The following is a 13051-nucleotide window of genomic DNA, read 5'->3' as shown; positions in this document are numbered from 1 at the left end:
ACTAACACCACAAAAAAAAATAATTTTGGGGCACCTAAGACATGAACTTCATAGCAATTAACTAAAAACCCCCCATTCATTATCATTATCATCCATCCAAGCCAAATCAAACCAATAAAATTGAGACATAAATGCACATGTAAATACAACTAGTAAAATAGTATTAACCTTCTATTTAGAAATCTCTTGTAACATAACATTTCTTACACAGTTTTTGAATGAAGACTTCTTATCATCTTGTAATATCTTAAGCCCTTTCTTGTTTGTAACTCTTGAAATTGTTACATATAATTTTCCATTTGTGAATACAATACCATATTTATCATGAATAAAACACAAAATCCCAAGATGATCAAACCCGCAAAAATTCAAAGGATAGTGAACATTTCGAAAATCAAGACAATCAAACCAAGGAATAGCATCAAAGGAAATTTAAAAAAATCAAACAGGTACTTACATTGGCATGCAGATTGAGAACCCAAAATTCATGTTATCAAATATAGCAAATACAAATATGCGCGAGTAGAGAACCTATAGAAGCTGATTCATCCTCTGCAAGAAACTCTTCAGTAAGCTTCTCCAGAAGGTCCCTGTCTTTAATCTTGACACAGTTTCAAATATAAAGTATTCACATAGCTCCCTATCCAAGTCACAGATTCCACAGTTCAAAACAGACACATTGCCAATAGTGAAAGATAACAACGGATAATGACCCTTTTTTTAGTGTGCAGATAATCCATAGTTATCTAATGTAATTGTTGTAAATACTAAACTTAGCTTTGACAAAGAGTTTTTTGCAAACAAATTCAAAGATGAAAAGATCAATACATTCACTAAAGAATCTTTAATAAATTTAAGAAATATGACAGTACGAATAAATGCTTACTGTTTAACTTCAACATAATCCAACTCCTTCGTTCGATTAAGTCTTGTTGGATATTCCTTCAATAAAACACAGAAACAGATAAAAGAAGAGTAAAAAGGGGGAAAAATACTCCATCTAATTACAAAGTAAACTCAAAAGACATAGAAATATGGAAATAACTACTAACTCAGCTTTTCTGATGCTATTCGTTCACTATGGTATTACCATCCACGATGGAATCACAATGTCGATTGTTGTTCCGGTCAGTCTTCATTATCATATCATAGTCGTCGCTAAGTTTCCCATCAACAGAGTCTGGAATTAATGATGTGAAAAATTTACGTAGACGAATTATGAGTCAAACAACACAGATAACAAAGAAATATCAAAAACCTAATCAGTCAGTGTTGAAAATCCAAACTACATATACAATTTCTCATATTATCATCTGCGGCTCCAATTCCTCCAATGCCCTCTCTCGTGGTGGATTCGCGGCGTCGATTGGCGGTATCTGGTCAGTGTTCGCAAATAGATCAGAGTCGTTGCTCCATTTCTCATAAACGAAGAGAGAGGAAATATATAGGAATGGAAAAAAATCGACGAAGAAAAATAAATGAATACTAGGGGATCCGTATTGTTCAGAGGAGGAGAACCCATAGGGAAAGTACATTCTCACTTAATAATATGGGTTTTGCATTTTTTTAAATTTTTTTAAACAATATTTTCCATGCGGCAAGTAAACATAAAATGTCTCTCCTACATGGCTACCAAAAATATATGAGAACTTTCTCTCAGCTTCAACTCTATAGTATTGTATAGATAGATAGATAAATAGATATAGATAGATAGACAGATGACATTACTCACATGTAATTAATTCAATTACATAACTTAGGAAAATGTAGAGACATGATTGTTTTAATGTTCATGGTATTTATTTCTCTATATAAATAAGAAACAAATATGTCTTGCAAACTTATTTTCTTGAGAAGAAAGAAAAAAAAAAGCAACAAACTAAACAACATGCCCCTCAAATGCCTTAGGGGATCTAAACTCATCAAGGCTTAACTAACACATCCAAGTTAGCATTGGCATGGTTCTTCTTGATGCAAAGGTATTTGTCAATAAGTTTGTTCAAATATTTGTAATTTATGACTTTTCGTCTCTACCAATTTTTATCAATCAAAGACTCCAAGGGGCACAAGCACAAGAAGAAGAAACTGTAAAAAAGGCGATTGAATTGAAATGCTACGAAACGGAAATTACATGCTCTTTTTGAGTCTTTGATTGATCAGTCCTTGTAAAATCTAAAATCTAGGCTTATATACATGTTCTACAAAACTGTTAACACTGATATTTATAATTGGATCCGTTGGATTGTTGCCAAGTGTCCCATGTTCTTTTAACTGCTTAGTAGTGCTGAATAACTAATTCTTCCTTGGTTGACACATGTTCCCCACGTTCTGGTGTTGTCACGTCTCTTATGGGCTATATAACTCCCACGTTGTCCACTTTCTCCACACGTTGAGGTGTTTGGATAACTACCATGCTTGATCAATTTACTTCGTTGAGGCCCCTAGCTTGCTCAATTGTTGTCTTATCTTGGTCGCTCACTCAGTCTCCACTTAGTCAACTAAATGACCTCATTATAACATATAGACATTTTTATATCTAATAATTATCCCCAATACGACTTGATTAAATTCTTTTGATTAAGCTGTGTCACTTTCTTCGGATATCGTTGCTCTCATACTCACTTTTTCCTAACTTTTACTTCCTCTTCTTCACCGCCTCGCTTATGCAATTCTCGTTGTTTTCATTCTTCCCAAACCCCTTAACCATGGTGAAATCTTCCTCTTCCAAGGCCAAAAGTACCTCTTCTTATCAAGATTACCATTCTACTTTGAACACGACTACTATTGAATTTAATTATCTCTTCCCCCTAAACCTGAATCTGGCAATTTCTACCTTGGCCCTGCCTTTATGGATGAGGACACTATTTCTACAACTCCTTTGGGTCAACTCTTCCCACTTATAGGCTCCTTACCCTTTACAAACCCTATTGAATTTGGTCCATTGCGTTTGCCCAATGCCATTCGTACTTGGCCTAAACATGACAATGCTTATCAGACTTGGTATCAACGCATTATTAATCATACTCCTTCGCGTGCCATACTCACTCGAGTTGGTATTCTAGACTTACTCCAACTTTGTACTTCCATTTCTGTTTATGATTCACGTCTTTTCCCTATGGCTCTTTGTTTTTGGTCTTCTGAATTTAATACTTTTGTTTTTCCTTTGGGGACCATGATCATCACTCTTCGTGACCTAAGTGTTTTGACCGGCTTGTCTCCTCTAGACGAGACTATTTCAGCCAATCTTACTTATTCTATTGTTGTTCCTTCTTTAGGCAAGTCTACATTTTCTTCTTATTCAGTCCTCGTGAATACTTTTTTTGATCGTTCTGCTGAGTCTACTGAGCAAGAACGTACTACTTTAATCCATTATTGGCTTTGTAAATACATTATCTGCGTTCCAAGCTCCAAACCAATTGTGGGCTATCTTCAACTTGCCTATGAAATTGCTAGTGGTGACATTTCTTTACCATGACATGTTTCTCCTTTTAGATAAAGTGTCTCATCGTCAAGCGTCTAATGCTTCTGGTCCATTCTGGAACATCCAGCTTTGGCTTAGGGTGTATTTTCCTTTCTTTGGCTCTATCCAAGTGGTCCCTACTCCAATGAAATATGTTGGCCTTGTTCTGAATAGGCTCGGTTTGGTAACTTTGTCATACCGAGAGATTTTTGGTGATTTTTACTCTGTCCATACTTATTCCTTCTTTCTTTCCTTTTTGTTCGGTTGATGTTCCCGATTTTGTTTTTATTTCTGATGACCCCAATCTTGAATCTACTTCTCTATTATGGGCTAAGTTTTTGGTTAGTCGGAAACTTATCCATGATGTCTTGATTGGCACGAATGGAAAGGTAGGTTTTGAAGTGTACTGTCCCAATTTTGCTACTTGCCAATTCGGCCTAATTCAGGCTTGGCCCCTTCCTCACTTTTGTGCCAATAGTCAGGATCGTGTAGTAGCTTCCTCAGAAGAGCTAAAACATGCTCTCTCTGAAAAATACTTATCTTTTATCCAAATTCTTGCTTTCCTTGTTTTTTAGTCATGTAGATACTTATCCAATTTTTTAGGTTTGCTACAAATCTGTTCGTTCTAGACTTTTTCAATCCTCAGCCAATTCCACATTTTCCACACTTAATCTTTCTGTCCCTTCTAAACCCACAAAGTCCACGAAAAAGAACATTGGCATTAGTATTTTTGCTATTTAAGCCGAAACTGGTACTGTTCCCCCTACTGAGAATTTTTAGCCAATTCCAATATTTCAATACACTATGGCTGGTACTCAGAGTATTTACAGGGTTTCCTCTCCTCCTCGAGCTTCTTCCCTTGATGAAATATTGGAGGATCAACCTTTGATTCGTAGGAAACGGCCTGTACTAGTGGAAGGGACATCTCATACTCCTAAGGTACTTGCGGTCACTTTATAACCTTTTACCAATTTGAATGTAATGATTGATCTCTAACTATTTTGTTGAGAATGGGGTAGAGAAAGTTCATGCTCTGAAGCGGGGAGCTACCTATCCCAGTATCGACATTGATGCTGAGGGTAATGATGATGTGCCATTGTCAGCTCTTTTACCTACCACCCCTCTTCAGATTATTCAAACAAACATTTCAGAAGACACCTCTACTACTCCCATTGTCTCAAAACCACATGTGGGAGTTGACAATCAGAATGTTGAGGTTGAGCATTCGGGCCAGCTCAATCCATACCAGAGCTTCCTTGTAATCTTCTCCTTCATTCTTTTGATGTTTAAGTATAGGAATTTGTCAATGTTTCTAAAGATGTTCTTGTCCTTGACGATCCCTCTCAGTCGGTGCTTTGCCAAGATGTGTCTACAATAGCTGATGTGCCAATTATATACATATAATTGTACATCCTTTTACATGAAATCTTGTATTGTTTAAAGTCATTTTGGAATTAAATCTGCCTAAAGAGTGATTAATTGTGCATTTTAGGTGCAAGGGCAAATATGGAAGAAAAGGAGCGAATTGGAAAGAAAGAGTCAAAAATTGGAGCCAGAGAAGAAATCCGATCGATTGGCCCATTGTCCGATCGATCGGACAGCCTTGAAGCAGAAAAGAGACAGAGAGAAATTCCGATCGATCGCACCATATTCCGATCGATAGGCCAGAATCGCAAAACGACTTTGAAGACTTTTAATTGCCCGAACTTATCCTAAACCCAAGTGGGTCCAATTCAAAACGACACAGACTTGTTAGAAAAACGACTTGAGGGTTGTTAGGAGTATAAAAGCTTAGATTTTTAGGGTTTTAGGGACTTTTCACTTTTGGAGCAAAACCAAGGGTTTTGGAAGGTTTCTCTACAGCAGCCATCAACGCAAGCGTAAGGGGATTAAGGGGTTTTTCTTCATTTCTTCTTTGTTCTTGTACTTAATGATTGCCATTTTGGATTTTGTGTTGTATTCCTTAGTTATGAGGAACTAATCCTCTAACTAGGGGTCCTAATGGAACCCTTCTTTAAAGATTGAATGAAATCGGTTTATTGTTCTTGAATCTCTTTTTATGTTGTTGATTTTCTGTGGATATGCTTATTGCTTTCAAATGCTTGATCACCATTTGAATGATTTTTAGCCTAGGTTGAGACCAGAAGGATAAACCTAGGGTTGCAAGAATCCATAGAAAACATAGGTTGCATGAACCATAGGAATATAGGTTTATGACTTATGCAATCATTAATTGATTTCCATTATTCTTAATGGATTTTTGATATGAATCCGAATGTTAGGAATAACAGGGATTCTATTGAAAATACTTTCGGTGTATCTAGGAATAGAACATTGAATAGTTTGGGAAATCGATTGTCAACAATTAAATTGAGAAGTGAGAATTAATGAATCAATGGAGTTCAATCGGATAAGAAGTGGTGAAGTTAGGAACCCTAGTGTTTACTTTTCTTGAAAACAAAATTTCTTGTTTGTTGCTTTGTTAATCACTCAATTTGTCATTTACTTAGTAACCTTTTAATTACTTGTTTAGCATTAGATAAAACCCAATCAACAATTCGCTTTGTCATTTTAGTGTGTTAATTACTTAGATTGTCATTGAATTGAAATTGACAAAATATCCTCGTGGGAACGATACTCTATTCACTCTTTATTACTTGTGCGACTTGTCCGCTTGCGAATAATTCACATCAAGTTTTTGGCGCCGTTGCCGGGGATTGAGGCAATTTTATTTTTGTGCCAATTTAGGTTATTTTTGTGCTAATTTGGTTTTTAATTGTCTCCAGAAATTCTTTCTCTTGTATGAGCTTAGAAAGACGTGCTCTTAGCTCGAATGTGATTGGTTTGGATCCGAAGATGGAAAGAACTTTTCGTATGCTTAGACGGGAGCAACATAATAACCAAGTCGAAGGCATGGGAGACAATTTGGAAGGAAGGAATGGTGCGGGGGCCAATGGTGGAAATGGTTTGAATGAAAGAAATGATAATGGTGGAGGTGTTCATAATAGAAATGGTGGAAATGGGGCCAATGAGGTGGATGGACCACCACGGCAAGTTGACCCTCGTTCTTTGGAGGAATGTGCTCCACCTATCAACTCCACTCACTTTGAGATCAAGCCGGCTATTATCACCATGATCTCCAACTCCGTTGTGTTCCATGGCTTTCCTCATGAAGAGCCAAATGTGCACATTGCTTCATTCTTGGACATTTGCGCTACATTTGATATTCATGGTGCTTCACGTGATGCAATTCTCTTGAGCATATTCCCATTCTCATTGAGGGATAAAGCTAAAGCATGGTTGATGTCACTCCCTCCCAACTCCATCACTACATGGGAGGAGCTTTCAGAACAATTTCTATCTAAATTTTTCCCTCAGGCGAAAGCGGTTCAAATCCGGAATGATATCATGACTTTTTCCCAATTTGATCTTGAATCCTTCCATGAAGCATGGGAAAGGTTCAAAGCGATCTTGAGGAGTTGTCCGAATCATGGACTTGCGGAGTGGATTGTTTATCAAGCCTTTTATTCCGGATTGAGTATGTCAACGAGGCAAATGTTAGACGCAGCCGCGGGTGGTTCTTTTATGACCAAATCTCAAGAGGATGCTCGAAATTTACTTGAGAAAGTTGCAAAGACGAATACTTCTTGGCCTACGGAGCGGCTACCACAAAGGCAAGGCAATTCAAGAGATGCCGATGTGATGTCCGCCTTGGCCGCTATGGCTAAAAAGATTGATACTTTGACGGTGAATTATCCTCAAGGAGTGCATGCGGTTCAAGGAATGCCTTTCGTATCTTGTGATTATTGTGGTGCTAGCCATTAAACTGGAGAATGTTTGATTACTAATGCATCTTCTTCTCAAAGAGAGCAAGCTAATGCTATTGGAGGTGGGCACTACAATCGGCCAAGAAATTATCCATACTCAAATTTCTACAATCCGGGATTTAGGAATCATCCAAATTTTTCTTGGAGCAACACTCAAAATGTGCAAAACCTCCTCCTCAACAAATTCAGCCCCAAGAGAAGAAGAAGGACATTGATGAAATGTTTGCTAAGATGGCTGGGAGTATGGAGGCATTAGCCAACAACACAAACAACTTCATTAGCAAGACCGATTCTGCATTACAAACTCAAGCATCATTGATCCAGAATCAAGGGGCTTCCATTAGAAATTTTGAGATACAAGTGGGGCAACTAGCTAATGCTTTATCTTCTAGAGCAAAAGGGGGACTTCCTAGCCAAACGGAAGTGAATCCGAAAGGGAAAGATCATTGTTATGCTATTACTCTACGGAATGAGAATCTAGTGAAAACTGCTGCTGATCTAGATGATGAAAAAGCGAAAAAATTGAAAGATGCAAAATTGCAGGAAAATGCAGCTGAGGAGTCAAAGAATCCATCTCCGATCGATCGGACCTCAAGACCGATCGATCGACCCCCTATTCCAGCAGAAATTAAAAATGGGACAAAACCAAAATCTGATCGATCGGCCCCAATTCCGATCGATTGGACCACTACAGGTCAGGCTGAAAATGTTGAAAAAATGCAGAAGAGCAAGGATGTGCAACCCCGGTATGCAGTTGAATTGGAATGGCCTGATAGTTCACTACCAACACCTCCAGTTAAGGCATATGTACCTCCAATTCCTTTTCCACAAAGATTGAAAAACACCAAGAAGGAGTCTCAATTCTCAAAATTCCTTGAGGTGTTCAAGAAATTGCAGATAAACATACCTTTCGCAGAGGCTTTAGAGTAAATGCCTAGCTATGCAAAGTTTATGAAGGAAATTCTTTCTAAGAAGCGGAGGTTGAAGGACTATGAGAGTGTCCAATTGACGGAGGAGTGTAGTGCCATAGTGTAGCAAAAGCTTCCAATTAAGAAAAAAGATCCAGGAAGTTTCACCATTCCTTGCACCATTGGTGGTACGGTGATTGAAAGGGCGCTATGTGATTTGGGAGCTAGTATCAATTTGATGCCGCTATCAATAGTCAAGCTCATTGGTTTGCATGAAATCAGCCCTACTACAATGTCTCTTGTCATGGCGGATCGATCTGTTAAATATCCCCGTGGTATCATTGAGGATGTTCTTGTCAAGGTGGACAAATTGGTTTTTCCAGTGGATTTTGTAATTCTTGATATGGAGGAAAATGTTAATACTCCAATTATTTTGGGGCGACCTTTCTTGCGTACGGGGAGAACTCTCATTGATGTGGAAAAAGGAACTTTGGTGTTTAGGATTGTGGATGAGCAAGTCACATTCAAAGTGCTCGAAACCACCAAGTATCCGGAAGATGGGGAATCTTGTTTTCGGATAGACACGGTGGATCATATATTGGCTCACACTTATGCCATAACTTCTTGCAAAGATCCTCTTGAGGCTTGCTTGGTGAATGAGGATGCTCTAGAATGTGGTGATGATGATGTGGTGGAATTCATGAATTGTTTAGAATCTATGAAAGATTCTAAACCAAGAAGGTACCAGAAATTTGAGCCTCTTGGTGTCTTGCCTTCTAAACCACAACCAAGTATTGTGGAAGCTCCAACACTTACTTTGAAACCTCTTCCGTCTCATCTTCGGTATGTTTACTTGGGTAACTCTAATACTTTGCCGGTTATTATCTCTTCGAATTTGAACATGGAGGAAGAGGACAAGCTCTTAAGAGTATTGAGGGAGCACAAAATGGTTTTGAGGTGGACAATAGCGGATATTAGGGGAATTAGCCCCACTATGTGCATGCATCATATCTTAATGGAGGATGACTACAAGTCTTTGGTAGAACATCAACGCCGACTAAATCCTAATATGAAAGAGGTGAGAAAGCTGAAATTTTAAAACTTCTTGATGCAGGAATTATTTACCCTATTTCGGATAGTTCTTGGGTAAGTCCGGTGCAAGTTGTTCCCAAAAAGGGTGGAATCACGGTGGTGAAAAATGAGAAGAATGAATTGATTCCCACCCGGACTACTACCGGATAAAGAGAGTTTGCATTGATTATAGGAAGCTCAACAATGCCACTAGGAAGGATCATTTTCCTTTGCCCTTTATTGATCAAATGCTAGAGAGGCTTGCGGGGCATTCTTATTATTGTTTCTTGGATGGTTATTCGGGGTACAATCAAATCCCCATTACTCCGGAAGACCAAGAAAAAACTACTTTCACTTGTCCTTTTGACACTTTTGCTTATAAAAGGATGCCATTCGGCATATGCAATGCACCGGTCACTTTTCAACGGTGTATGATGAGTACTTTCAGTGATATGGTGGAGCACACAATTGAGGTATTCATGGATGATTTTTCTGTTTTTGGCTCATCATTTGACTCTTGCTTGAAAAATTTATCTATGGTACTTCAAATATGTGAAGAGACTAATTTAGTGCTTAATTGGGAGAAATGCCATTTCATGGTGCAAGAAGGGATAGTCTTGGGGCATCGAATTTCACAAAAGGGCATTGAAGTGGATAGAGCTAAGATTGAACTTATTGAGAAACTCCCTCCACCAACTTCGATTAAAGAGGTGAGAAGTTTCTTGGGGCATGCGGGCTTCTATAGGCGCTTCATCAAGGATTTTTCCAAAATCACAAAGCCTTTGTGTGAATTATTATTGAAAGATGTGAAGTTTCATTTCACAAAGGAGTGCTTGGAAGCTTATAACACTCTCAAGGAAAGGCTTACTACAGCCCATATTATCACTTCTCCGAATTGGAACATCCCATTTGAGCTCATGTGTGATGCTAGTGATTATGCTATGGGAGCGGTTCTTGGTCAAAGGAAGAATAAAATTTTGTATGTTATTTACTATGCTAGTCGTACTCTCAATGATGCTCAACTTAACTACACAACAACAGAGAAAGAGCTTTTAGCGGTTGTCTTTGCTCTTGACAAGTTCCGATCATACTTGATTGGCTCCAAAGTCATTGTGTATACCAATCATGGAGCCTTGCGTTACTTATTGACGAAAAAGGAAGCCAAGCCAAGGTTGATTCGATGGATTCTTCTTTTACAAGAATTTGACTTGGAAATTTGAGACAAAAAGGGCTCCGAGAATGTGGTGGCGAACCATTTGTCTAGATTATTGGAGGGCCAGGAAGATGCCAATATTCCTATTAAAGAAACATTTTCGGATGAACAATTGTTTGCTATTCATTCCTCTACAACTCCTTGGTATGCTGATTTTGTAAATTATTTGGCCAAGGAGATCCTTCCTCCGGACTTATCTCATAATCAAAGAAAGAGATTCCTTTATCTTGTTCGGTTCTATTATTGGGAGGAGCATTTCTTGTGGAAGCAATGTGCGGATCAAGTTATTCGTCGGTGTGTTCCGGAGGAAGAGATGGTTAGTATCTTGAGACACTACCACCCATTTCCATGTGGTGGTCATTTTGGAGGTAACAAGACGGCTGCTAAAGTCTTGCAAATCGGTTTCTATTGGCCTACTTTGTTTAAGGATGCCCATTCATTTGTTCTTGCTTGTGATGAATGTCAACGTACGGGGAACATTTCAAATCGAAATCAAATGCCCTTAACCAATATCCTCGAAGTGGAGCTTTTTGATGTGTGGGGTATAGATTTTATGGGGCCATTCCCTAATTCTTTGGGAAATTACTACATCCTTGTGGCGATTGACTATGTCTCCAAATGGGTGGAGGCCATGGCGTTACCCACCAATGATTCAAAAGGGGTTTTGAAGTTCTTGAAGAAGAATATTTTTATAAGATTTGGTACCCCAAGGGCGATTATTAGTGATGGGGGTACCCATTTTTGCAACCGGCAATTTAATTCCTTGCTTGCTAAATATGGCATTACTCACAAGGTGGCAACTCCCTACCATCCTCAAACAAGTGGCCAAGTGGAGATTTCTAATAGAGAGTTGAAGAAAATTCTTGAAAAAACGGTGAATGCATCAAGGAAAGATTGGTCTTTGAAGCTAGATGATGCCTTGTGGGCTTACCGTACGGCTTTCAAAACTCCTATTGGCATGTCTCCTTTCCGCTTGGTGTTTGGGAAAGCTTGTCATCTCCCGGTTGAGTTGGAGCACAAAGCCTTTTGGGCTATTAAATTTCTGAATTTTGACATGGCTAGTGCGGGAGAGCAATGGATTCTGCAATTGAATGAGCTTGATGAAATCCGCCTTGATGCCTATGAGAATGCAAAAATCTATAAGGAGCGGACCAAGAAATGGCATGATAGTCATATTGTTCGGAAGGAGTTCAAGGTGGGGCAACAAGTGCTGTTATTCAATTCAAGACTCCGTCTATTTCCGGGCAAGCTCAAATCAAGGTGGTCAGGTCCTTTTCTAGTTACCGTAGTGTTTCCTCACGGAGCCATTGAGATAAAGCATGGAACAATGGGAACTTCATTCAAGGTGAATGGACAGAGATTGGAGCCCTACTATGAAGCTGAATTTTCTGGAAGGAAGGTCACTCTTCCTCTCCACGATCCACAACAATGAGCAAGCAAGAGTCGGGCCATCGACTATAAACTAGGCGCTTGTTGGGAGGCAACCCAACCGGGTAACTTCGTTCCCTATTCTCTTTTACCTTGCTTTATTGTGATGTATATATATGTTTTGCTTGTTTTGAAAACTGTCTGGGTTGGTTTTGAAGTGTTTTGGTGCAGGATATACAGTTGTGTGAACAAATGGACAGAGGTAAAAACCGATCGATCGGTCCTGAAACCCGATCAATCGGAACAGGTAAGTTGACATTGGACAGAGGCTAAATCCGATCGATCGGGGAAATGTCGATCGATTGGATGCGTGGGTCAGGGTTTTTAAAAAGAACCCAACCCGTGCAGCACCCCCACTCTTCTTTTTTAGTTCTCTCTCTCTTCTCATCTCTCGCGAAAAACCGGTAATCCCTCACCCATTTCTCTACACTTTTTCTTTCAATTCCACTTGCAACAGTTCAAGTTCTTCATTTCAACCAACATCCATCCCAGCTATGCCTCTGCTCCTCATCTTAGATTTTCAGTTTTGAGATTGTATGCTGCCTAGGCTGCTTTGTATGGAATTGGAGGGTGTGACTACATAAAATATGGCTTAGAAGTGTGTGATTTGTTTCCTTTGGGTTCTGGGATCCATTCTTTTACAGTACAAGCAAAGCCATAGAAATTTTGCATTCGTTTCTTGAGCTGTTTCAAATGCGCACACTAAGTGTTCGATGAAATGTCACACCCAAGCTTGAGTGCTTTGAACTATCACCTTTCAACTCTATTGTGTGTTATTAACATGTGTGATTGTTTTCTTGCCAATTTGAACTGTTATATCACTGTTGCAATGTGCCCGCACTCACGTTCTCATTATCATGCACAAAATGTTTCATAAAATGCCTCACCCAACTTTCTTGGTTTGAAATTGCAATTTCAAGTGCTTTTCTCTGTATGCTCGCATCCATAGTCCCATTATATACATATAGATCGTGTTGGGTCGTGCATTGCGTGATTTTGGTGCTTATTTGCCAATTGTTGATCTTTGTGCCAAAATGCTATTGTGTGAGATATTGGGTTGGGTTATGTCTTGAAAATTTAGGTGTGGGGTTCATTTGAGTGCTAAATCTATTTTGGAATGGGTGCTTGTGGGGACTTGAACATG

The 13051-nt window shown here is 39.0% G+C and overlaps 1 non-coding gene across 1 annotated transcript; it reads right to left on the bottom strand.

Moving 5' to 3' along the window:
- Positions 1 to 6852: 6852 nt before the first annotated feature.
- On the bottom strand, positions 6853 to 6957 carry LOC120015806. The gene has a single exon (XR_005471823.1). It is a non-coding gene; the product is annotated as a small nucleolar RNA R71 (small nucleolar RNA).
- Positions 6958 to 13051: the final 6094 nt, after the last annotated feature.

This window comes from Tripterygium wilfordii, chromosome 14, assembly GCF_013401445.1.
Source record: "Tripterygium wilfordii isolate XIE 37 chromosome 14, ASM1340144v1, whole genome shotgun sequence".
NCBI lineage: Eukaryota > Viridiplantae > Streptophyta > Magnoliopsida > Celastrales > Celastraceae > Tripterygium > Tripterygium wilfordii.
This window is presented reverse-complemented; position numbering and strand designations above follow the sequence as displayed.